Here is a 27,010-nt window from a genome sequence, read left to right on the forward strand (position 1 = left end):
ACCCACAAATCCCAACCAACACATACACGTTTGGTACAGTAAAACCTTCGCAGCCTGCTGCTGTCCCCATGTGCTCTGTGCGTATGTGCTCATGCATGTGTGTTTAAATGATTGCATGTAAACGTTTAGCCCCGTGCGCAGCACACTATGCCTCCCAGCACGGGCTTAGGTGACCCCAGTCAAAATCAATCAGCCCAGCACAATGGGACGAGGAGCACAGGGGAAAAGCTCGGGTCAGTGATGCGTTTAATTCTCCAGCCCGATTGTCATTGTTCCAGCAGACCGGCCTTTTCTTTACGGACCTGTAAGCTGGGTACTTCTGCCCCTTTATCGCCATGCTGCAATTATGAGTGTTCTTCAATGCATGAGACGCGGAGATGAGTGGATTAACTACACAGGGGAAATAAATCTGATCTGCCATCCACAGCCTGGAAAATTGAATCACTACATGTGTGGCAGACGGCCACTTTGATGATGATGGTAACTGGTATCACTTTTAAGTAGAATGTGAACAAACATATTTCCAGCAAAGATGGGTTATAATTGAATGTGCACTTCAGAACTACAGTGCTAATATGCTAGCAGGAGGGTTATATTATACTGTATGAAGGCCTGTTATTGTGTTCCATAGGCAAGCTTTAGCTGGGGTTCACAATTGCAACACCTTTCCTCTCACTTATATGGTATTAACCAAAACAGGTTTTTCTCAACTGTCCACCACAAATTGTAGAGCTAATATGGGCTGTTTTAATAAGTTGCTGCATGACCTGTATACCAGATTCTTGTAGTTGAAGCTATAGAATATTGTTACCTCCTCTAAAATAATCATTTACTGCACAGAAAAACACTCTGAAATGCATCAAATGCCATTAAATGCTAAAATCCAGGTTCTAGTATATTGCAGTATACATACATTCACATTGCACAATTACATCTACAAGCTACAGCAGGTTTTTGTGTAGTCAGACCACTGATATATAATGTATTATCATTATAAAAATTTCCATGACACTTAGAAATCCCTTTTGAAATGCTCTAATTTATCCATGTTTACCCAGATAGAATCCGTTTTAGCAGATTTTTAAGTTTGTTTATCTAGTTTTAAATTGTGTAAATGTACTTACAACAGAATAGGTAAGAGGCAGAGGAGCAATCAGGAAGCCATCAAAACTGACAAGGTAAGTTGACAGTGATGTGCGTCAGCATCCTTGGTTGCACTGACCTGCACCTACGAGCATCACCTAACAATTGTGATTCTAATACTATAGAGGAAATGGCTGAGACACTATAACATACATTTCCAACAGAACTTAAACTGTCCGATGTAAAACAGCAACAAAAGAGATTTACTTTTCTCTCGCCCACTTAAGCACAAGACTGTGACTCTCAGTGTTTCATTGTTTCACTCTTGATTTTAGTCCACTCCAACACTGGGTCAAGTGATGGGTCATGGGTTAACAGGATTTCAGCTCAGAAGGGTGTGCAGTGTCTTCTCTCATATTGTTCCAAAATTCTCGTAACCCAGTTTAATGTATTTCATGGGTTTATGTAATGAAAGTGTTAAAATGTAACCTACCATGTATCATCAAAACATTTAGACCCGAATCATACGATCTCTTCCCCAGAGTCAGGACGTGTTTACTGTTGCAGGCTGAGTCAGAGGGTGTTTAGCCAGTGTGGGACTATGGCTGACATGTTGACAGGAAACAGATAATCAGATTCAGTTACAGAATTGCAAGCCAAATATTTAAGACTTGCCAGAATATGCAGAGACAAACAATAGGGTCTGTTTGCAAAGGTTTTAAAATATGCTTTTTGTAATTCCACTAGGTGACTCTACACATTTCACCCTTAAATGAGCTTGACAGTGTTATCATCCATTAGTATAAGCGCTAGTATAATTAGCATTAAAGTTATGTGAACAGGCGTTAACAATGTCTTTCTACTTCAATTCACTTAATTTCTATCCCTAAGATGTGACCTTGGGATGCACCAGCTCTTCGTTGAGGGGCGGGGCTTCGTAAGTCTGTTCATTTGTCAGATCATTCGAACCTGAGACAATAGTTCAGCTGCTCATTGCATGTGGAACGTGGCCCCCACCCCCAACCGAACAAGTCAAGGCTTTTTCTTTTGCTCAGCTTTGTCCGCATTTTATGATCTTGTTACAAGTCATTTTCATCTATCTGACCTCCTCGGCAGACTCCTGGACCACCATGCCTCTTCGGTTTTCAATAAATCTTTCTGCCCGATCCGAGCCAGAGATCTTCACCATTTTATTCCTACAACCCAACCCGAAGGTTTTTTAACCGCTGAACTGGGGGAGGGAGCGAGAGGGGTGAAAAGTGAGGACAGAAGATGACAGAAAAGGAAGGGTGTGAGTTTAGGGAGGAAAGAAGGAGGAGATGTGAAAAGCAAGCCTCAGAGTGCTGTTATGATAGGAAACATTCTCGCTAGGATAGCATTCATGTTGCCTTGTGTTTGCTGGACTGCAGTCTTCGTCAAGAAATGGCCTTAATCAGCAGACTTCGCCCAGATGCTCAAATCAGCTCCACACTCCTCCAGGCTATGGCAGAGAGCAGGGAGCGAACGGGGGCCACCACAGGAAAAAGAGATCTGATATCCTATCATTAACAGGCCAAATAAATGGAGAAAAAAAGGCCCAGCTAAACTATTGACCTCAGTTACAGTGTTTATTGGCAGGAACATTAGCAACAAAGGTGTAATTAGCTCACAGCTCTGGCCATGAAACAGCATCTGGAGAGAAACCAATGAAACTACCCCAGACTCTAAAACATGTTGCCTTGAAAAATGAAAAGAAGCTTATTTTATTTTTAATTAAGTTTTATATTTAGTAAGCATACTTGATCAATGACGTAAAATGTTTTTTCTAAATCTACAAATTCATTCTAAATACATTAAAAACATTTGCGCATTTGTTTCAATAAAAAAAAAAAAAAAATAAGAAGATTCAATAAAAAAAAAAACAGCATGTGCACTGTTAAATTAAACAGAATTCCCCGTCTGACCTATTAAGATCACCATACTCGAAGAAAAGTAACATTGCTCTTTTATGATATCACAGGAATGAATGCATACACCTGTATCCTGTATCCTATGTAGTGACAGCTACATAGTGTTCCCCATGAAACACACCATTCTCTCCCTATGCATTTTAAGGGCTGGGCTATGGGAATATATCAAATAAAAATAGTAATTTAGGCGTCCAGTCCCTGGGGGACGGGCCAGGATGAGAGAGCATGGAGCAGAGTGGGACCTGTCCACGCAGCCCTTAATAATAAATGCAGTCTGCTTATTACAAATCTAGCAAGGACATCCAGGCGCCGCGTGCTAATATTGCTATATCTCACACATATACACACAAATGTAATACATACACACACACACACACACACACACACACAAATAACATACACATGAACGCAAATACAAGTACAAGCAAATACTAATTTATATGTGCTATGTAGTAGGCTATGTATGCATGCACGTATAAGTGCACTGCAAAACATTATTTTAGTTGCATAATGGAAAAACATCACAAAAAGAAAATACAGAAACAAATTCATTACTAATTAATACCCCAACATGTAATGACTTTGATGGGCAACAAGACAATGGAGGATATGCACTGAATAATTCATGAGATGAATTAATTATCCATGACAATCTGGCATACACTTTTTCAGCTCTACGTTTACAATAATAACAGACTCATGCATTTGAATCAGTCATTAAGTACTGTGCCTTGGCTGGACGTGTTACAACTGTACAGTAGAGATAGTATAAAGGACAAACAATGCCATCTTAAGATATTTTTATGAACTGCAACACGGACCTCCTTATTCTTATGACAAATAACTTTGTCATATTATGAAACCTCTCTTATACACAATAACCGGCTGTACACTTAACAAATAAACAATCAACAATCATATATATATATAAGTGGGAAAAACTTGTTACCTTACGTTACTAACTTTACAGGTATTATAAAATATTATCAGCTAAATATCGCCCCCTTTTGGGAGCTACAGAAAAGCATTACAAGATAAAAGGATAGAGGTCTATATGCGTGTCCATTTTAATGTGTTAATGTGTTTTTGACACTCATGTTTAAATAACTTAATTAATGGAATAAGACAGTGGTATAAAAAGTATATTAATAAATTATATTAGTTTATTAATAAATTATAAATGAAAGCAGGTAGGCCCAGAAGAACAGAAGCGTTTCCCTCCCATAAAGAAAACACGGCTTAATGAAGACAGTGATAAAAGACCAAATATACTATAGAAATTATTAAAAATATATTCTGCACATGCAAGCAGATGAGCCCATATGAGCTGAATTGCATGATAAGCATTTTCTTCCCTATATAAAACGTATAATTTTTTGTTTTGTTTTTTGTTTTTGTTTTGGAAAACGGGTTAAGTACAAAGCATGGTTTACATAGGCCTAATAAATAATAGTCTGTAGCATTCAATTTCAAGTAGCAAACTTTGTGAAATGGAAACATTTGGATTCATGCCAAATGAGAGAGTAAGGAAGAAGATTTAAGGGCCAAACAATAATAATAATAAAAAACCTTTTCCAGAATAAAGTCAATAGCCTATAATGCGAGATTAAACTTGCATTATTAAAATATTGAGAATAAAATTAATTAGATATCGAGAATAACGCCGATCATCAGTCAAATTTATCTTTGCATCCAACAGTGACCCAGAAAATCATTTAGTAATAAGTAGCCTATATAAAATGTTCTAGCTATTTATGCGATCTGCTTGAACGCAGAATAGGCCATAGCCTATAAAACACTCATTTAGTATAGTTTAGTTTAAGTTAATTTAATAATTTAATTAACTATAAATGTGCAATAACTAATAATGGCTTAAATGAGCAACTATAATAGCCCTTTTAATAATAATAATAATATATAATATATAATATATCAATAATATATAATAATAAGTTATTTTAGATTTAGTCTGAGAGCTCTCAGTCCCTCCACTGAAACTGTGTTTACGGTCTATTGTCCATGTCCAGAAAGGTAAGAGAAACATCATCAATGTAGTCCATGTGACATCAGAGGGTCAGTTAGAATATTCTGAAGCATCAAAAAAATACATTTTGGTCCAAAAATAGCAAAAACTTCGACTTTATTCAGCATTGTCTTCTCTTCCGTGTCTGTTTTGAGAGAGTTCAAAACAAAGCAGTTTGTAATATCCGGTTCGCGAACTAATCATTCGATGTAACCGGATCTTTCTGGACCAGTTCACTGACTACTTTGATGATGTTTTTCTCACCTTTCTGGACATGGACAGTAGACCGTACACACAGTTTCAATGGAGGGACTAAGAGCTTTCGGACTAGATCTAAAATATCTTAAACTGTGTTCGTGAGGATGAATGGAGGTCTTACGGGTTTGGAATAACATGACGGTGAGTCATTAATGACATAATTTTAATTTTTTGGTGAACTAACCCTTTAATAATTTTGAGACTAATTTCATCCCATACCCTCAGGATGGTTTGTGTAAGTACAAATGTGTAACAGGATATATTTAACTAAATTTTGTAACAACAATATGTATAAGAGTAATTGGAACCATTTGTTTCAGGGGGTGGAGATGGGTAGGTTTATGATATGTAAAGTGGGAGGAGTTGGATATCGAGTTGGAGCTGGTGCATCACTGTAGTGTACTTAAATGATATCCACTTAATATAAAGTGTAACCTTCTGGACACCAGCCACAATTTCTATGTAAAGCCTAACTTACTGGCCACTGTTGTGTAACATCACAGTAATAACATAATAAATTGAATATAAAGTGTAACATTTTTGTTACACATTTGTACTTTCATTACCAAAAAGTGTTGTTACCAATGTCCTGTTACACATTTGTACTTACACATACATATTGTTACATATGTGTAGTTACACAAACATTAGAGCTGTAGATGCTATGCACCAATGAAAGTGACAGTGAAAGTGACGTGATATTCAGCCAAGTACGGTGACCCATACTCAGAATTTGTGCTCTGCATTTAACCCATCCAAAGTGCAGTGAACACACACACACACACTGTGAACACACACCCAGAGCAGTGGGCAGCCATTTATGCTGCGGTGCCCGGAGAGCAGTTGGGGGTTCGATGCCTTGCTCAAGGGCACCTAAGTCGTGGTATTGAAGGTGGAGAGAGAGCTGTCCATGCACTCCCCCCACCCACAATTCCTGCCGGCCCGAGACTCGAACTCACAACCTTTTGATTGGGAGTCCGACTCTCCAACCATTAGGCCACGACTTCCCTACATGTGTACTTACTGTACACTTTGGTTACATATTTTGTACACATCTAGTTACTATCTAAGTACACAGGTATTAGGGACTACAGGCAATCAACGAAGTAATAAATTAAGCCAGTAGTTCAAACCTTTTACAAAGGCATACCCCCTAGAGCAGGGATCCTCAAATCTGGACCTCGAGATCCACTTTCCTGCGGAGTTCAGCTCTAACCCTAATTAAACACACCTGAGCATGCTAATCAATGCCACAAAATCACAAAGCAGTTGTCTTTGATCAGGGGTGAAGCTAAACTCTGCAGCGCATTGGACCTCCAGGGTAAGATTTGAGGAAGGGGGCCCTAGCATTACCCCCACTTAGACCACAGTCAAACCTTTTCCATCAAGGAACAATATTTTTCCCATTAAATTGATTTACATATGCATATTTACTGTTATAAATCCTAAATAAAGCTATAAATGATGGCAAAATGAAGTGATGCTTGTAGATACAAAACTAAAATAGCCAGCAGGTGGCGGCAAGTCACTGTCTAATAAGCAAGGAGAAGCACTCAGTCATTCAGTCATTCAGTAACAAAGTAAATGGTTGTAGTTATGAAAGGGTTAATAATCAGTATACTGACTCTCCGAATCATTCAAAGCTGCAGTTCCATTCATTAACAAACACCGCTTGAAGACGTACATCAGTTCTGTTGCGGAATTCGTTCGAACTATTATTTTGTTGTAAACTAGGCCTATAACAAACAATATTGACAATATTATGTTTAAAATGTATAGGCTTCATTTAAAATGTAAAATGTACATTTAATATTGGCTTTTTTTGTTTAACTGTTATATAAAATCAATGTCACATTTGCAGTCTTTCGAATATTCAGGGAAAACTGCATTCTCGTAGGTTCCAGTGTTCGTTTTATAACATTTATAATAATCTTTATATTATTGAATCTTTAAACTTCTAACACTTTGCATTTTCAAAATTATGCCCTACTGTAAGTGACGGAGTAGGCTATTTTATGTTTCAGGGATTTTATTTATTCATTATGTTTATTCATTGTAAACAGCACGGACTGTTCATTATTAGAATAAAACATAGAATCACCAATACAGAATGTTACACAGTCAATTTAAATAATCTGTATTATAGTCTGCGCCATACATCGTGAACACCGGTCCACTCTAGTGCGGCAATATTTTTGTTCATTATGATTTTTTTCCCGTCTACATTAATTTGATAAATAATGGTTTAGTTTCAAATATATTGCGAATATGGAAACATTTAGATCTGTGTTGAATGGTATGTGAGCCCATACTTTGTTTCGTTTTAAATTAGGTTTGTTTATAGCTATTCTGCACTTGTCTGCTTTCCTGTGCATTAAAGGTTATATTTTATTAATAAACTGTTTACCATATTTTGGTTTTAGCCTATAACGTCTTTGTCCATGGCCTCCCTTAAAGGGTTAGTTCACCCAAAAATGATTATCCCATACTCACTGCTTCTGTGTACACCAGTGACTGCAAGCTAGATTAAAGTGATTATTACATTTTAAATATGGCTATTTGTCTTACAAATCGCATCGATTCGCTAGAGGACTTTGCTTACCCCCTGGAGATGTGTGAGACACTTTTTGTTAAGGATGGGTGCTTTTTATTTAACTTCTTTTGGACTGATACACTGCAACACTGATACGCTTTTCTATGGGGAAAAACATTGCATTCATCTGCTTTACTGATAATGCTATTAATAAGGTTATTAATATTACAATTGTTATTAGAAGTAATAGTGTTTATTAGGCCTAATACCGAATTGGGACTCAAATGTATAGCCACATTAAGCATGTTTGTCCCAAAACTGAGCCTTAAACTATAAGCAAAACTGACTGTATTTGAACTTGAGTTCAAGTTTAAAATAAAACTCTATGAACCACTCCACTGTGAACGTACGAGCTGTATGAAACACTAACTTACAAGCTGTAAAGTATAGAACAAATATGAACTTAAAACAAATATGAACTAGTGATTTTCAAGCTACTTGTTGGTTTCAAATTCTTAAATTTCTTCCTACTTTTATATTTGAATATAAGGGATGTGTCATGCAGGCCTGTATGTAAGTGAACTGTGAGTGGAACATTGTGCAGAAATCTCAAGTGAAAGGAGGATGTTTGCTAAGTGCTGCCTGAACTAGTTCTCTAGCTCCAGCTTTATTAAATATGCAATGTGTCTTTTTCAAGTGCAACCTTTTTAAAGCAACACAATAAAATCCTTCAAACAATAGACCTATACATTCATAAACATACCCTTATACATAGTCACAGTGTAAAGTCAATCAAACTTTCAAAAGACCAAGGCTGACTTATCTTCCCAAAAGATAATAATTCACAGAAATAAATAGGCCTATGATTTAAGAGGAATAAATTCATATGTTTCACCATTGCAGCCTGTAGTGTGTCATTGGTTTGTGGAATTATGTGGACATTTCAAGAACACTCTGACTGTGACGTAAATTCAGCACTATATTCATTCAGTATGCCTACAACATCCAGCAGAGTCGTTTCTCCATGATATTTGTAGTTCCAGTGGTGCTCAGGCGGTGGCCTCTCCTCCAACCTCATTGATTCACTGGACTCTCTTTCCAGGTGGATTCTGAAAGCTCCAGACCATAAATCAAAACAGCTGGCTTGTAGTGTACCAGACTGCTCCTGACGGAATAAAAAATAACATACTTTATCTGTTTTTAATAAATAGCTATGATGACTGAACATGCAGCAGTGAGCTAATTAAAAAACTGGTCTGAAAAATCAGTTCTTTAATGCATGTAAGATTATGCAAGAATCAAGTCAAGCTTCCAAACTGCGTAAGCTTCCTAGACCTGAAAACTAAACTGCACATTTGTAATTTGGCCAATAAAACACCGAAAGCAAAACACCCATCTTCAATCAGGCAGGAGACATATTGACTGTATGCATGTGTGTGTGTGTTGGCTGCATGCATGTTGTTCCTCCTCAGACACAGTTGGTGCAGGCAGTGGGCCAAGCTGGGAGTGGGCTGCTGACTCAGCCACCAGTGGCGCATTCATTAATCTGCACTGCAGTGCTGCGCCGCGCCCTCTCTCCTCTCGCCTCTCTCCTCTCCGTCTTCCCCGCTCCGTCTCCACCTCTCCTCACACAAACTAAAACGGGGGGAGGTGAGACAGACATTTTAAGGTCCGTATCATGCATGGCTGATGTTGCACGGGTGGGATGGGGGTGGGATAGCATGCATCATAAGGTTTGGCGAAATGAGTGAGGAGGGGGGAAACAAGAGAGCTTGCCATGTGACTTGCAGAAAGGGGAGCATGAGTCCTGCTCAGCTGTGAAATGGAGGACAAGCGAGGAAAGGGTAGAAACATTTATGATCGAATAAGAGCCGTTTACAGCAGCCACGCTTCTTTATGTTTTGCTCTGATTAATTTTCGTCCTTTTTTTCGTTCTGGCATCTTCTTAAAAAAATGAATAAAAATTCAAAAAAAACGCTCTCACAAGAAACAAAAATTGTTATTGTCACTTTTGGTTATATTTTCAATATAATTAAAGTGAATGAGGACTGGTGCCGTCAAGAAGAGATTTTTGTAAAACAGTTTTTCTTTAATTAACATCTTCAGATTGGTAATCAGTCAGAATAACATTTTTAAAGTCTTAATGAAATAAAAATGTGTTTTGGTAGCACACATTGCCAGTCTTGAGGTGAATTAATGGCTTGTGTACTGCAAACACGTATGAGCTTCATCACTGTGTATGTTGTGCGACTCTGTTCCCCTTTCGGGCTTGAACTGACGCTAAAACTAAGAACATTATTAACCGTCTTTACATTTATTTTGAAAGATCGAAGCTCTCAATTATGGAAAGGGGCGTTACATTTCCGATGATTGCTTGCAGTGTTCGGCCAATCACAATGCACTGGGTCAGTTGGCCAATCAGAGCTGACTGCGCTTGTCTGGAGGAGGGACATTGTAGAAAACGTCACGTTTGAGAGAGACGGGGCATAGAGGACCTACAATAATGTACGGTATTTGAAAAATAATGTTTTTTTGAACATTAAAACATGTCAACATATTCTGTTACACCAAATACACAAAATAATGATCTTTAAAAAAGCATCATATGACCCCTTTAAATTAAAATTTATCATTCAAAGCTATTGTGTGTTTACAAATGGTTTGCAATATAAAATATGGACCACATTTATTTATTTAAGCATTTTTTAAGCCTAAAAGCTTCAGTCCCCATATATTGTAATTCTAAGGAAAAGAATGAGATGCATTATTCAAATTGGTCTTCTTTCGGGTTACACAGAAGAAAGTAACATAAGGGCAAGTAAATGATAACTGTATTTTCATACACTGGTAAAAATGCAAATAAATTCAACCAAAAGCTAGTGGTCAGGGTGCAACCCCCCTGAGGTTAGGAGGTGAAGCAAGTCAGAAGAGTTTTATTGATACTTAAGCTCACAGCTAATAACTTTCTATTGATCTCTCTGCTAAACCATGACTTACTAAATGAACAGAGGAGCATTTCTTGCCACAATCTGCAGTGACGCTCATTTAGACGTCCATGTTATTAGTGCAGATCCCTTCACAAATCATTCAAAAGCTTATCATACTGTCAAACTCTCAATGAGAAAACCCAACGTTGTTTTGGACCCTGTTGATTAATTTGGATGGGCAAAAACAGATGAATGAGCTTTTATTGTCTTCAACAGAAGAAATAAATGCATACAGGAAACATACTGTAACCAGCCAGTGTTTGAAACTATCGCCTTACTTTAGGCCAATTTACAACAGTAAGCTTATAATAATATTTTCTAATTTGAGTGATAGGGGTTTTCACGGGTAATTTGAGCATGGCACTGTGTCATTACGTCACTTCTGTAAACATAAAGAAGTTGTCCCGGCTACTAGGCATTATCGCATGTGAGGATCCTGCAGGTGGCAGAGCGTTACAGCACCTGGAATAATTTTTATGGCGGATTGTAATCCAGAAAGGATTATGTGTTTATGAAACACATGTGAATGAAATTAAATTACATTCCAGTTTTAAATGTGCTTCTGATTATACAGTATTGTTCAAAATAATAGCAGTACAATGTGACTAACCAGAATAATCAAGGTTTTTCGTATATTTTTTTATTGCTAGGTGGCAAACAAGTTACCAGTAGGTTCAGTAGATTCTCAGAAAACAAATGAGACCCAGCATTCATGATATGCACGCTCTTAAGGCTGTGCAATTGGGCAATTAGTTGAATTAGTTGAAAGGGGTGTGTTCAAAAAAATAGCAGTGTGGCATTCAATCACTGAGGTCATCAATTTTGTGAAGAAACAGGTGTGAATCAGGTGGCCCCTATTTAAGGATGAAGCCAACACTTGTTGAACATGCATTTGAAAGCTGAGGAAAATGGGTCGTTCAAGACATTGTTCAGAAGAACAGCGTACTTTGATTAAAAAGTTGATTAGAGAGGGGAAAACCTATAAAGAGGTGCAAAAAATGATAGGCTGTTCAGCTAAAATGATCTCCAATGCCTTAAAATGGAGAGCAAAACCAGAGAGACGTGGAAGAAAACGGAAGACAACCATCAAAATGGATAGAAGAATAACCAGAATGGCAAAGGCTCAGCCAATGATCACCTCCAGGATGATCAAAGACAGTCTGGAGTTACCTGTAAGTACTGTGACAGTTAGAAGACGTCTGTGTGAAGCTAATCTATTTTCAAGAATCCCCCGCAAAGTCCCTCTGTTAAAAAAAAGGCATGTGCAGAAGAGGTTACAATTTGCCAAAGAACACATCAACTGGCCTAAAGAGAAATGGAGGAACATTTTGTGGACTGATGAGAGTAAAATTGTTCTTTTTGGGTCCAAGGGCCACAGGCAGTTTGTGAGACGACCCCCAAACTCTGAATTCAAGCCACAGTACACAGTGAAGACAGTGAAGCATGGAGGTGCAAGCATCATGATATGGGCATGTTTCTCCTACTATGGTGTTGGGCCTATTTATCGCATACCAGGGATCATGGATCAGTTTGCATATGTTAAAATACTTGAAGAGGTCATGTTGCCCTATGCTGAAGAGGACATGCCCTTGAAATGGTTGTTTCAACAAGACAATGACCCAAAACACACTAGTAAACGGGCAAAGTCTTGGTTCCAAACCAACAAAATTAATGTTATGGAGTGGCCAGCCCAATCTCCAGACCTTAATCCAATTGAGAACTTGTGGGGTGATATCAAAAATGCTGTTTCTGAAGCAAAACCAAGAAATGTGAATGAATTGTGGAATGTTGTTAAAGAATCATGGAGTGGAATAACAGCTGAGAGGTGCCACAAGTTGGTTGACTCCATGCCACACAGATGTCAAGCAGTTTTAAAAAACTGTGGTCATACAACTAAATATTAGTTTAGTGATTCACAGGATTGCTAAATCCCAGAAAAAAAAAATGTTTGTACAAAATAGTTTTGAGTTTGTACAGTCAAAGGTAGACACTGCTATTTTTTTGAACACACCCCTTTCAACGAATTGCCCAATTGCACAGCCTTAAGAGCGTGCATATCATGAATGCTGGGTCTTGTTTGTTTTCTGACAATCTACTGAACCTACTGGTAACTTGTTTGCCACGTAGCAATAAAAAATATACTAAACACCTTGATTATTCTGGTTAGTCACATTGTACTGCTATTATTTTGAACAATACTGTAGATAGTTTGGGATAACACAAGATTTTTAGTTTAAAGACAACCAGTTCGAAGGCAGCATAATTCGCTTTTTTGGTTTTAGCGCGATTTATTGTAATGCTTTTTTTCTTAGTTGGTCAGAACAAATGTGAAAGACTTGTTATTTACATATTCAGATGAAAAAATCAAGTGAAAATGCGTTTCAGGGTCATATATTCCAAGATGTAGGCTATAATCTGTGAGTGGAAAGTACAATATCCACACCAGTGTGGTGACTGATTGCCCCATAACCTCCTCAAAACATTAGATTAATCTGTGCTGGAGCTGTGCCGCCATACAACCAACAAGATAAATCCGCATACAGCTGCGATTGCAGGTTTTCAAACAGAGATGAGAGGCAAAACCTATGACTGCAGTAGGTAACTTTTGACGCTCTAGCGGTTAATAAACAGAACTGCTTGCGTCTTGCGGAAGAACATCGTAGCCGGAACTACTTCTCTCTGTTTATGTCTATGAAGAATCACAAAGGTACTGGGTTACTCCGTCGCGGTACCCCCGAAGGAATCTAAAATAGTCAGAATATAAACACTTATTATAAGTGCACCCTAGTGATTCAGGACAGGCTAAAAACACGGTTTGGAAAATGGATTCATGCTGTACTCGCTTATTATATACATTTTTCTACATTTTGAACACAAACAAAGTTACGGACCGCAGCTCTGATTGGTTGTTTTCTTACCGGGAGCGGTCAGTAACTGCAAATGGCAATAGGACCACTGGGAGGAGCCAGAGGAGCTTGATTTTTTTCACAGATTATCTGTCTCATATTCTACTGTCAGGACATAAGGACAGGTTTAACAAATATGTATAAAATATATTTTTACAAAACTTACGACTGCAGCTTTAAGTAAATTATGAACAAAAAATTGCATTTTTTGGTAAACTATCATTTTAAGACCAGATAATTATAAAATGATAAAATAAATAAATAAAATGTAAAAGGTGTTAATTTAATGGGGGGCCAGTTATGAACATAGCAGATTAAGGACTTATTTCTTGATGTCATGTGTGCACTAAATGTGTCTCTGGCTTCTCATTCACGTTCAACAAAATCAGTGACAACTCTGTGCAACTGAAAAGCTACTTTATTGTTAATAAAAATGTTCGTGCTCAAATGAAGACAATCTTTTATATGTTCTTACTAAGAGTTCCAGTGGTTGTGCCATACACACCATTATATGTCCTCCTACAACACTGTGTCAAACAAAACAACTAGTTCAAACTTCAAGTTTGAAAAGCACTTTTGAAATCTTCAGCAAAATGGAAAGCATTTTAGTCATGCTAAAAATGGAAGTCCAGAAACTGAATATTGATACAAAAGTGAGTTTCAAAGATGGTAAGAACACAAAAGTTTGAAAGCAAGCTATACTTTTTTTTTTCCTTTTTTTTTTTTTTTTTTTTTGATGATACACAAAGTACAGAGAACAGAACATCAGAAGGTTCTCGTCACATCAAATCTGGAAGAAGTGGCCTTGTTTTCTTGGTTGGTTTCAGTGTTCCTCTGGTTCACCGGACACCTAGTTTAGACTAATAGTCCCTGATTGCATTGTGCTCCATTATGAATTCTCCTCTTTCCCCCCATCACCCACTAAATGTGAAATATGGCACCATCCTCCAAAATTGCAGTGAAATGCAATTCAGGAAATGTAGAAACATGGAGAAAATGCAGAAAAAGGCACACAACAATTAGTGAAGTAACACTAGATAAAGACCACTGAACACATAAAAACCTAATACGAAATGCATACAAAATTGTTGTTCAGGCCCGCGAGTACCAGCACTGAAGTGTTCGGGGAGGCCTTTAGAGTAGAATACATGAACTGCTCTGTGACTGTTTTAGACTTTCAGGCTCAGGTGGGTGAACACACAATGTCCATAGGCAGGATGGTGCATATATATGCATTCAAGTGCACGTAATATATATATATATATATATATATATATATATATATATATATATATATATATATATATATATTAGTCTTTGTACAATAGTGTATTCTTAATACATTATATCATTCAATTCCCTTTAATAAAAGTGAAATGTGTTAGAAAAACAAAAAAAGATAAAATATGTGACAAGGGCATCAGCTGGAAGCCATTCTATATCATCGTTATAATTTATTATTAGATTAATAGCAGTAATTCTTTAAAATTCTGTATTTACAAAACCCACAACAAAGCATGCCATTTAAAAGAAAATAATACATTACAATGCTTATAGTTTTCCTCAAAAAGTTCATTCTTTTCAGCAATTGTGCCATGTACATCATAGCCCCCTCCTGTACACTGAATGATACATTAACTTGTCATACAGTCAGTGAGAGTGAATTGCTGTTTCACATCTGAACTAAAATGGAAGTTGGGGGGAAAAGTGTTTCACCAGGCGTCACTTATTTACAGATCTCCGGCAGTAAGCAGACATACAGGTCTGAAAAGTAAAGGAATTGGGTTTGTCAACTGGTGTGCTCTCCCGCATTTTGGCTCTGGTGGCGTACGTCTATTGACCCAGCAGTTTGAGATTTCATATGATTTTTCATAATCCTATACCAGTGTATTAGCATTGTATTATGTTATCTGTGGTAAACCTTTACACCTCACACTGAGCTAACCCATACCAAAATGAGAATTCATCCTTACTGAATAGGAGAGGTAATGAAACAATAAAATCAAATCAGTTTCTATTGCCCCCAGAGCAAGAAGGAATGGCAGTTTGCTCAAGCGGTAACATTGAGCCAATTTGTAGTATCAGCATCACTGGCTAAAATAAACTGCATGCTATCAGACAACACAAGTACTCATCATCATTTCATTCTAAAAGTGACACCTCCCCTGTTTTTCTGCTGTGTAAGGTCAATTTACATGTATAATCCAAGCTATAACAAATATACATCTGTCACTTTTTTCATTCAGCAGGGAGAAAGCTATCATATGTCTTCAGGATGCATTCAAAAATGGCTTCTCGAGTGCTTTCCTCAACATCTTTAAGACAAACCAAGATGCTTAGACAACTGACAACCTCTTTAAATGGTAAACATGAGTATGCGCTGACACGAAGACAAGTAGCTCCAGGAAAATGGAAGAGATCACCTCCCACCGAGGCCTGACAAAGCATTGTAAGGGTTTAAATGGCATGGTGGCTGTACCTTTTGAAGATCTACTGAAGGCCCTACTGAAGCCTCAGCTGCACATTGTGGGGCAGTTGAATCATATTGCTGGTGCAAAAAAGCAAATCAAGGTTTATTAACCCAAGATTTGATACGAGTGAAATCGTTTCCCCAAATTTTCATTCCAACTTCTCAAGTCCAGGGCAGTGAAACACCTTTTTACGGGTGTGTGAATGTGCAGGTGCCACATTGTATATCCAAACGAAGGCATGGCTTTGATCGACCTCCTTAGAATACGCACATGGTGTGAGAATCGGTTAATCAGGAAGCAAGCTTTACGAGGGGTAAGTATAAGTATACTTGTCATAGCCAGTAGTTAAATATGTTGCTATTGACCAATCATTTCCCAGCTATATCTATTCAATAGCTAGTGGACAGTATCAAATGTATGGTCAAGCCACTGATGTGGTTCGAGTAGCAGTGTCAAGTGGACTATGATTATACATGCATGATTCCTGATCAAAACATGCCACCATGCAAGTCATTTCTATGCATTGAACAAGCACATTTAATTATTTATTTACCAGGAACTCGATCTGAGTAAGTTCCCAACCCAGTATCGATGTGAAAGCCCATGTATAAAATGTATTTTTTCTTAATGTATAACAAAGAGATGATGAGATGAAAGACATGGGCTGAGCTTTTTTCCCTACTTTTTGTGGGTCAAATAATGTGAGATATTCATCACAACAACTGAAAACCCTTGCATAATGTTCTGTTTTGTTTTTTGTTCTTTTTTTGTTTTTTGTTTTTTTCGCGGACACTCCACATGATTGAGTTAACATTGTTATTACTGTTTCTCCTACGGTTTAAAATACAATGTCCCAGATTCCTCCTGGGATGAGCGGGAGGTTTCCGTGGGATTTCGGCAGTGTAGTGTTTGAAAGGGATGTCCATAGTAGAGGAATGCTGAACTCCACGCATGGGTGGTGCAAAAGGATCCATCTTATGAGCTTGCTTTGCACTGCTTTGTCCTTTGGCAGGTGGTCCCTATCAAAGATGTCTACCATAGGTCATTGTTTTATTTCTCCTTGTAAGTGCCTTTCGGCTGCAGTTGGAACAATAAAATCTTGGTCACTGAGCACAAATTTAATACAGTAAGCTCATAGGTTGGTTTGGTCATCTTTAAATCTGTTAAAAACCAAGCTTCTTTCCCGTTGCACCTGTGCATTTGTTGTCTGTAAACAACCTTGTTCCCCAAAGATTTCTGTATTTTTTTTTGTTTGCAAATGATTTTCTATACATTTGTTGGAATAGATAGTTTCAGTCTCGACTCAAGAGTTCGGTCTCCATCGTTCCTAACACTTGGACTCCTTGACATCTTTTTGGTTTTTGACTTTTTTGTCCTTGCTGTCAATCTCCTCCAGCTGCTCCTTCTCGGGTTTGGTCACGCTGTCGTAGGATGGCAGCGAGGCAGTAGAAGGTGTGCCCTCCTTCTTCTCCTGATTGGTCCCACCATTCTCCAGCCTGCTGCTTAGTAAGCGCTTTGTGATGAAGCCTTTCCGAATTAGATGAGCACGGTAAGCACGCTGGATGACCGAAGCAGACATGTGCTCCTGCTTCCGGCGCAGAGTGGTGGTGATGGGCTCAAAAGATACTTTGGAAGGATTGGCAGCAATGAATCGCTCCTCCATCTGTTCCCGCATCATGTCCAGGTCGCCGCTATCACCCAACACACGTTTGGTGAAGGCAAACAAGATGTCTAGGCAGTGAATACGGTCGCCGCTCACCATGGGCAGGTCCATGGCGATCAGCTCTATAGTGTTGGGCTTGGGAACGCGCAGCGGGTGCTCCAGAGTGTCAGCGAAGTCGCTCAGCTTGGCAAAGGTTACAAACTGGGAGGCAGTGGGGTCAAACTTTTCCCAGATTTCGTAGAAGGACTCAAAGTCATCCTCGCAAAGCGGATCAGCACTTTCCTCTGTGGCGACGCTGAAGTTCTCCAGAATGATGGCGATGTACATGTTCACCACAATAAGAAATGAGACAATGATGTACATGACAAAGAAGGAGATGCCCACCGAAGGATTTCCGCAGTTACCTTTCACTGAGGTACCTGGATTCTCCTTATTCGGGTCACAATCCGGTGGGTAGTTGAGAATGGGAGCAAGAAGGCCATCCCACCCCCGCTGAGGTGGTTATCATGAACAGGCAGATCATGCTATTCCCGAATGTTTCAAAATTATACATGTCATCTATGCCAGCCTCCCGCTTCACATAGGCAAAGTTTGACATGCCAAAGATAGAAAAGATGAACATGACCAAGAACAGCAGAAGGCCAATATTGAACAGGGCTGGCAGTGACATCATCAGGGCAAACAGCAGGGTCCGAATGCCCTTTGCTCCTTTGATTAGACGCAAGATACGTCCGATTCGAGCCAGACGGATTACCCTGAACAACGTTGGTGACACAAAGTACTTCTCAATCAGGTCAGCCAGGAACATACCTGTGGTTTGGGTGATTAAAATCAAGAAGACAAAATGAGCCAAACATATACCACTGTATTTCAAAACCTAACTGAAAAACTAAATTGGAGTTAATGAAACATTGTTCACTTACCCACAATAGAGAGAATGACCACAACACAGTCAAAGATGTTCCAACCGTTGGTGAAGTAATAATGACGCAGTGCAAACAGCTTCAGGACAAACTCAGTGGTGAAGGCCCACAATGAAGATGAAGTTAACCCAGTATAGAATGTTTTCAGTCTCATCTGACTGATCATCCGTCTCAACCATCATGGTGACCATGTTCAAACAAATGAGGATCATGATGGAAATATCAAAGACCTGCTGTGTCACAAAGTCAAACACCATCCCCTGGAGCTTGTTCTAAAGTAGAGAAGAAATTAGCATAGATTTCAGATTAGGAAAGTCAGTTCAAGTAAGTTCAATAAGTGAAATATTGTTCTTTTTATCAGTGTTGTACCTGGGGTCTGGGTATGGGTTTCTGAGGTTTCTTTGAGCCAAGCTTTTTCATAGCATTGTAGTACTTCTTTTGCTCCTCTGTCATAAAGATATCCTGACCTCCAAAGTATAGTCATAAACGATATTTGGTTAACATCTACTCAACTGAAGTCCAAATGTACTGTGAAAACCACTTGTTTAAATGCAAAAGAACAAATAAATTAAAGTGAAGAGAAAAAGTGGAGACTTATCTTTTTCTTCTGCTGGTTGAAGTTATCAATGATGACACCAATGAAGAGGTTTAGTGTGAAGAAAGAGCCAAATATAATGAAGATGACAAAGTAGATGTACATGTATATGTTGTCCTCATATTTTGGCTGGAATTCCACCTAAAGGAGAGAAAGATGGTTTATACAGGTACTTTGACTCAGGTGGCAGTAAAGATCGCAGAAACATCTCACCTTTCGTGAATCAATTGCTGCATACATGATGTCCATCCATCCTTTAAAGGTTGCCTATGCAGTATAAAGGGAAAGTTAATATCAGTGTTTAACACTAACACTATATTTTTTTAGCCAGAGTACCATTTTACTTACCACTTGAAGAAGAGCCAAGTAACCAGCACCCACATTGTCAAAGTTGATTTTGACGTTCTTCCAGCGCACCTCAGTGAAGTTCTGATTTATCAACTCAAAGCACTCTGTTTTGTTGTTGACTATATCAATTTCGAAGTATGCCTTTTCCGTTTCGTTGTAGCAGTAGTAATACTTTCCCGCAAACAGGTTAACGCCCATGATACTGAAAATCAGCCAAAAGATGAGGCAAACCAGCAAGACATTCATAATGGAAGGGATGGCACCCACCAAAGGCATTGACTACCACCTAGAGCAGAGGAGGACAGACAAGGCAGTATAGCGTAAGGGACTAGAAATGGCCCAGCAAATCCCCAAACACAGAAACACATTCAAACACTCTCACATTTGTGGCTGCATATTTGCATGGCACAACAAAGAAGGAATAACACTATGAACACATTGCTCACACAATAAAATATTAACAAATTAGAAAAAACTAATCTTTGATTCATATTTCAGTCACATGGCCATCCAAGAAACTTGCTTCACAGCTTTATTGTCTTTAATTTGACCTTTTTGTTGTTTAGCTATAGACGACAGCCAGACAATTAAACAATTTAGCCTATGATCGCCTACTATACGGAAATAGATTGTAAAATCGATTGCAACTGTAAAGGACCTTTCAATCCAAAAGAGTAATTTATAAGCCTCAGGCAGAAGGAAATCCCTCTGCACCTCACTCCCAATTTATGTCAACACAAGGACAGGAGAGGTGTCAGTGAATAAATGGGGAAACAATGAATATTATTTTGAAAAAGTAACTCCGATATTTTGTTGTACTTTGTAGTAAATATAGCAATGTTACAAAGAATACTGTGTTTCAAAACTTCAGTTGAGATTAGTTCATGAATATTAATTCCATAAGGACCTGATTCTGTCTCTTGAATGTCATTAATATTCATGAGTGGAAGCAATTAACTAAGTCGGATTTGTAAACTGATTGGTTATTTCTTGGCATAATATAAATTAATTAGTGTAGTAATGGTGGAATTTATAAAAAATTTTTTACTGGCCATGCTGTAAGCATAAATAACATCCCCCCCATCCCCCCTTGGGTGGCCTGTGACTTTCTACATTGTAAAATACTATTCCTTGCCTATACTAGTTTCAAGAAGAAAGAAAAGAGTTTCCTAAATAGGTGCTTCTTTATTCTTGTCCTTGGATAATCCCAACACTGCATAATGTGGGGTAGATGCAAAAATCCGAAATTACATACTGCTTTTGATGAAGAAAAATAGAACGTACTGTATTAACAGACGTTAAGGATGCAGGCATGTAGTATGAAAATTGAATACAATGCATACAAGACATACTGCATGCACCATGTTTGCACTCTTGCACAGATTTTTTATACGTGACCTACATGTATGAGGTGTTGAGCAGTAAAGTGTCTATCAGATGCACAATTCCGAATATCTGTGAAAAACTGCAGGTCACTTGCCTAGTGTTTTATGAATACTGCGAATTGAGAAAAGTCTCAAAATTCCTACTTGTCAATTGCACATTGCTGGGGTCTTCCAGGACTACAGTCATAAATAGTAACTCTCTGACTAAGGAGCATATTAATAAAAACGAATGCAACCCCTACCATACAAATATGCCACAGACTCACACAACGACTTCTACATCCCCAAAGCAGTTGCATCCTTAAAACTACAATGCACCACCCAACTAATTTAACATTGCCTTGGCAAGCTTGATTACTTAAAACCTTTTTTTTTCTGCCAAACTTCACATATTAAACTACAATCACATATTAAATTACAAATATATATATTGGTTACATACAGTTATAAATGCAAAAAATGCTGAACTATTGCCAGTGTTAAATAGATTCACAGTGATTTCTATTATCTCTATGGCAGATTTCAGTGAGAATTTCTCAGTATTACAGTAAGTATGCAAACTTTGCAGGGAGCTGTCAATGCAACACAGAGACACAAGGGAGAAGAAGCTGGGAAAAACAGCTCCACGTGGTGTCCAAAGAAACACATATGCGGAAGTCAGAGGGACTGAGCTCTTTTCCAAGGCCTGGGAGCCCAGTTGGAGTCACGAACACTGTGGAATGAGCACATTAAGGGCACAAAGCTGGCCTTCTACATCACACATTAACTGGGTGACTCTGAATGTTCATCACAAAAGTGCTATTGATAGTTTATCCAAGTTGGCTGAGACCATGACCAAGTGTCTCCAGGCCAATGGGCAGTGTAGCATGACCGGATGTGCTCAAGAGGAGGGACAGAAGAATAGACAAAATAAAGAGCGGAGATGACTGAAGAGAAGAATGGGACATCAGAAGCTGTGCGCCGAAATCTCATTGTCATGTCAATGATAAATGGTGTGTGAGTCATTCTCTTTCTGTCTGTGCTTTCCGTGCAGTCTGGCCAATTGCTGTGGAGGTGGAATTTGGAGTCACATTTAAATTGACTAACTTTGCATTTTGCATCTTTAGAAGTCAGTAACATTGTTACAAAAAGGGAAAGCTTTCTGAAAAAATGGTTATCATGGATTTATTTTTTTCTGTATAAACATAAAAGAAGACATTTTGAGGAATGTCTCAATGTTTTGATTTGATTTTTTTGCCATACAATAGAGGTCAATGGTGACTGTTTGGTTACCAACAGACTTTAAAATATCTTTTGAAAAGTACAAAGAAAGTCATAGAGGTTTGAAACAAAACATGAGGGTGTGAGGGTGAGTAAATCATGACATAATAATCATTTTTGGATAAACTATCACTTTAATCTGCAGAACCCCGGTCTTCTATCTTTTCTTATGAAGCAGACATATAAAGCTGTTCCAACCAGAGCACATTGATGTCCACATCGATTAGTTCACACTACTGTTATATCAGTGTCTGTGACCAGGAGTTTACAGCTTCCAGTGCTTCTCCATTTTACAGCATTAAAGCCAGAGATCAAAGGAAAAGTATCTGCGCTCTGCTCAACAGTCAGGCTTTTGCTCTGTCTGTGAAAAGGGTAACAGAAAGATTCAATTTATAGCATATGAAGCCACTGGGTGAGGGACTTCATGGTTCAGACTCAGGTTGATGGAAATAGCAACTTGCTCTTAAAAGATGCAAAAACAAACATTTATTAACTATACAACTGTGAACAGGACAATAGTAATAACACAACATTTTGCTAATCAATTTGACTTTATTGTGCTCTCCGGATGTTATCGCGTTGTAAGAGATATTTTCAGTGTGGGTTATCATGAAATTACTGTGTACTGGTGTAAAGGGAATCTAAACCTTGCAAAGAAAATGCGTATTATTCTAAAACAGAGCCAACTAAAGTGTTCAACAGAAAGAGATTGCGAGAGAAAGAGGCCTGTGGGTTTGTGTGCACCACATGTGCATTTATAAGAACAGGGTGAGGAATGACTCATCTATGTTTTTCCACTGTTCAGTAACTGCTCATGTTCTCTCTAACAATTAATGTACATGTGAATTTGTGCAAAGCATCCATTATCCCTCCTCCGTAGTATTGCTTTGTTTTAGATAGATTTTATGCATATTTGCAGTCAAATAGAAATTCTTGTGTTTGGTCTTCCGTTCAGACCATGGAAACACACACTTGTTCATGCATCAAGGTTCAGGAGTGTGCACACTTTAATCGCAGTTCACCTTAAGATATATATCTATATATATTAGGGGTGTAACGATACGCGTATTCGTATTGAACCGTTCGGTACGACGCTTTCGGTTCGGTACGCGGTACGCATTATGTTATACCGAACGGTTCGTTGGAGTAATTAATTATATTTGAAAAAAAAAAAAAAAGAGAGAGAGAGAAATATAATGATATGCGTTCACAAGGTAGCCCAATAACCCAAACAACGTAACAGGCAACGCCCCTGACACTCCCGAAGAAGAAAAAAACACCATCTTATATGTTTATGTTAGGCTACTCAGCAGGCGCTCGCTCACTCAGTACGCGCTGAAGGCTTCGTTGCAAAATAGCCAATGCGTTAACAGACTAGAAATGAGAAGATCCTCCAATAACCAACAGGTCTGGTGTTTGGGTGCACTTTGGATTCCCTTTAAGCTATAATGGTGATGGCAAGAGAGTGGTGGATAAAAAAACAACGGTATGTCGCATCTGCAACATGACAGGGTACACCAGCCGGGAATAAAAAAAAAAAAAAAAAAACACCAGCGGGAATATCTGGGATATATGCGTCAGTACTATCTGGGAAAAGACGAAAAAAAGGAGAAACATGCACGCAGCAAACTATCCCTGCAGCATTTAGAAACTATAGCTTACAGGGAATCCAACCCAAACACCAGACCTGTTGGTTATTTTAGGATCTTATATTTCTGGTCTGTTAAAAGGCATTCGACATTTTGGCCAACGAGCCTTCAGCGCGTTGCTGAGTGAGCGAGCGCCTTAGGGGGCCGTTCACATATCGCGCCTAAAAACGCATGGAAACGCTAAGCGCGTCTTTCTCCTCCTTTCCAAAGCGCTCGGGCAGAAGCGCTCATGAGGCGTCTGTCTTTGCTAAGCAACAATGACGTGCTCTCTCCATGAGACGCGGAAATTTCAGCGAAGGATAAATGGATTTGCCAGCTCTAAAATCGCTTGCAGTAGCTCTGCTACTAATTTATTTCAAAATTGCAATCCATATACAACTATGATCAGCTGATCCTTCATCTTGGCTGAGCTCTCAACGTTGTTAACGGGAAAGGATGAACTGATTGGTTAGTTCTTGTCACATGACCCGCGGTGCGACTTGCGGCATTCTGAAAGTTGAGAATGTTTTTACATTTTGCTGTATCTAAAACGTATCGAACCGAACCGAACCGAACCGAACCGTGACATCAGTGTATCGTATCGAACCGAACCGTGAATTTTGTGAACCGTTACACCCCTAATATATATATATATATATATATATATATATATATATATATATATATATATCATATGCTCACTGAGTGTTGTAATTCTTCAATGCCCTTTTTTGTCCTTTTTGTCTCCAACTTTGATTTAATATCAAAGTATATGATTTTTATTTTTATTATTTAATAATGTTAATAATGTTAATAATGAAAATGTTTTCATTCAAAACATGAATTTTAATTTATATGTATTACACACACTAAAACTGTGTAGTTATTCCGTGTAGTTAGTCGTGCTTTGGGGCAAATTTGTCCTCAGGGATAAAACTGACAAGATCTCCATTTTGTGGCATCCTTTGTAAAAATCTAAAGGCCTAACGTTTCATAAATAAATTAGCCTATATATTCATATTGGATGGAGGCGTTAATGAGTGGCATTTCACCCCTTCAGCTCATTTCTAAATGGTAAAAAATAATGCTCTTGAAAGGTTCGCACCATTCATGCCGCTATTTGTGCTAGTTTGAAGCTCTACATTGTGGAGGTCATGAATTTAGTGTAAGCCATAAAACAACTAGGTATTAACGTTACCTGAGTGACCGGGATAACGACGAAAGATCCTCCTCCCGCGCTCTCCGTTACTATGGCGAGGAACTTGGAGTTGACCGCGCAGAAGTGATTGTCATGGACATTCTTCGTGATCGGGATGCCCTCGAAGCAGTGCTCACGGTTGGCCACTTTGCCATAGACGTTTCGAAACTTGGAGCTCCGGTAGGTCGGCCGCCATGACATCTGCAAAACACATGCGAAGACAATAAACGAGATTAGTAGTGTTTTTTTTTTTTTAGCTTTTAATGTAATTTAATTGTTTAATTGTGACGTGGACAGATGGACAAACCTATGTAGATTAAATAAATAAATAAATAAATACATAAATAAAAAATAGAAATTCTTGACATGGATTTTTATCTTTAACAGTGTGATTTTTTTATTCTAAAAATAGGCTATTATTTTGAAATATACAGCTCAACACAAGATAAATGTTTTAGCATGATACTAGTGGTAAACTTTTTGCAATGACCAAAAAAACCTAAAAGGGGGGAAAGACACTAAAGTAAACAAGAAACAAAACACAAACCATCACCCAGATCCCAACATCACTTGGGGTCTTAGGCCTTTAAGCAAACTCAGACTATGTCAATAGATACATTAAAATGTATGATGACACCATAAATATGATAGGTAAAATACAAATATTGGTGCCATTACTGCTGATTTGGCTCCATTTTCTATTCCATGAAACCCTTTAGAAGGCACTTAAATAGGAAGCGGTTGGTGGATGCTTGTAAAAATTTCACTCACAACTCAAACCACTGTTTGTAGTTTTGCCTAGAGGAATGCGCAAGCAACAATTTAGGCTCTAATGAATGAGACTGTGCCATTCAAACTAAAATGAAATGCGATTCGAAAAGATAGTGGCCACAATGAGGACAGGAAGTGTTAAATCACCAGTGTCTGATCTGAATCTTTATGAGAGATTGACATCACTCGTTACTAAAGACAGCATTGAGAATGTCCCTCTGCTTTTGTATAATGAGAACATGCACAACCCTTAGTCTTTAGTTTATTTCTAACAAATCCTATGATGACTAATAGTATTATTAGAATAGTTAAATGGTTTGGCTTGAAATTAGCTACATCTCTCTGGGACCTTCCTCACCTTTCTTTTTTAAATTCTATGTATGTTTTCAGCTCTCATACAGTGTGAATGTTTACAACAGTCCTAAATCATTCAGCAGTCTGTGTGCATGTTGTCCTATCTGTTTAAGCATAACCGAATCAACCAGAGAGAGGCCTTCAGCTATAGAGAGCTGTGCCTTTGAGATTTGCATACAAGAACAATTATTCATTTAATACTGCACGTACTTACACACACACTTACTCACTCACTTCTCTAAAAGACCAGCTGACCACTCTCTATCTGTGTACTGTTTATCTGTATTACACGATTTCTGTTTATCAGTCCACAAAATATATTTTTTTATTCAATATATGCGAACAATATGCATTATTTATTATTAGTTTCACCTCAATGTCTGACTCCAAATTATTCAGGCTAATTTCCTACCTTTCCTTTGGGTTTGAGCTCACCACCCTCTGAATTCTGCAGTCATCTACAAAAAGAGCCTGTATCTTCTTCGGGTTCCTGTGTGCATCTAGTTTGCCGGCCTGAGTTACTTGCATCTGTTTCTCTCTTCTCCTTTTTCCTCCAAGCGTTCTCCTCCCACTGCCTCCTTTCGTCCCTCCCTTGCTACTTCATTCCCTCCCTCTTCCCCGGCCAAGCCCTACATCAGCTACTGTGATTGCTAGAGGTTGAATATCTTTCTCTCT

At 38.4% G+C, this 27,010-nt stretch overlaps 1 long non-coding RNA gene and 1 pseudogene across 2 annotated transcripts; both read right to left on the reverse strand.

Annotated features, from left to right (window-relative positions):
- Window positions 1-15,165: 15,165 nt before the first annotated feature.
- LOC113065279 (sodium channel protein type 8 subunit alpha-like) lies at window positions 15,166-20,015 on the reverse strand (annotated as a pseudogene).
- A 1,965-nt stretch (window positions 20,016-21,980) lies between these two features.
- Window positions 21,981-26,955, reverse strand: LOC113065465 (uncharacterized). Of its 2 annotated transcripts, none has more exons than XR_003279030.1 (3): window positions 26,748-26,955; window positions 25,211-25,411; window positions 21,981-22,169 (listed from the first exon to the last, which is right to left on the reverse strand). It is a non-coding gene; the product is annotated as an uncharacterized LOC113065465 (long non-coding RNA). The 2 variants fall into 2 exon arrangements; XR_003279029.1 differs by having other exon boundaries at window positions 21,981-22,745.
- Between the last annotated feature and the right edge of the window lie 55 nt (window positions 26,956-27,010).

Source organism: Carassius auratus, chromosome 48 (genome assembly GCF_003368295.1).
Source record: "Carassius auratus strain Wakin chromosome 48, ASM336829v1, whole genome shotgun sequence".
Taxonomy (NCBI): Eukaryota; Metazoa; Chordata; class Actinopteri; order Cypriniformes; family Cyprinidae; genus Carassius; species Carassius auratus.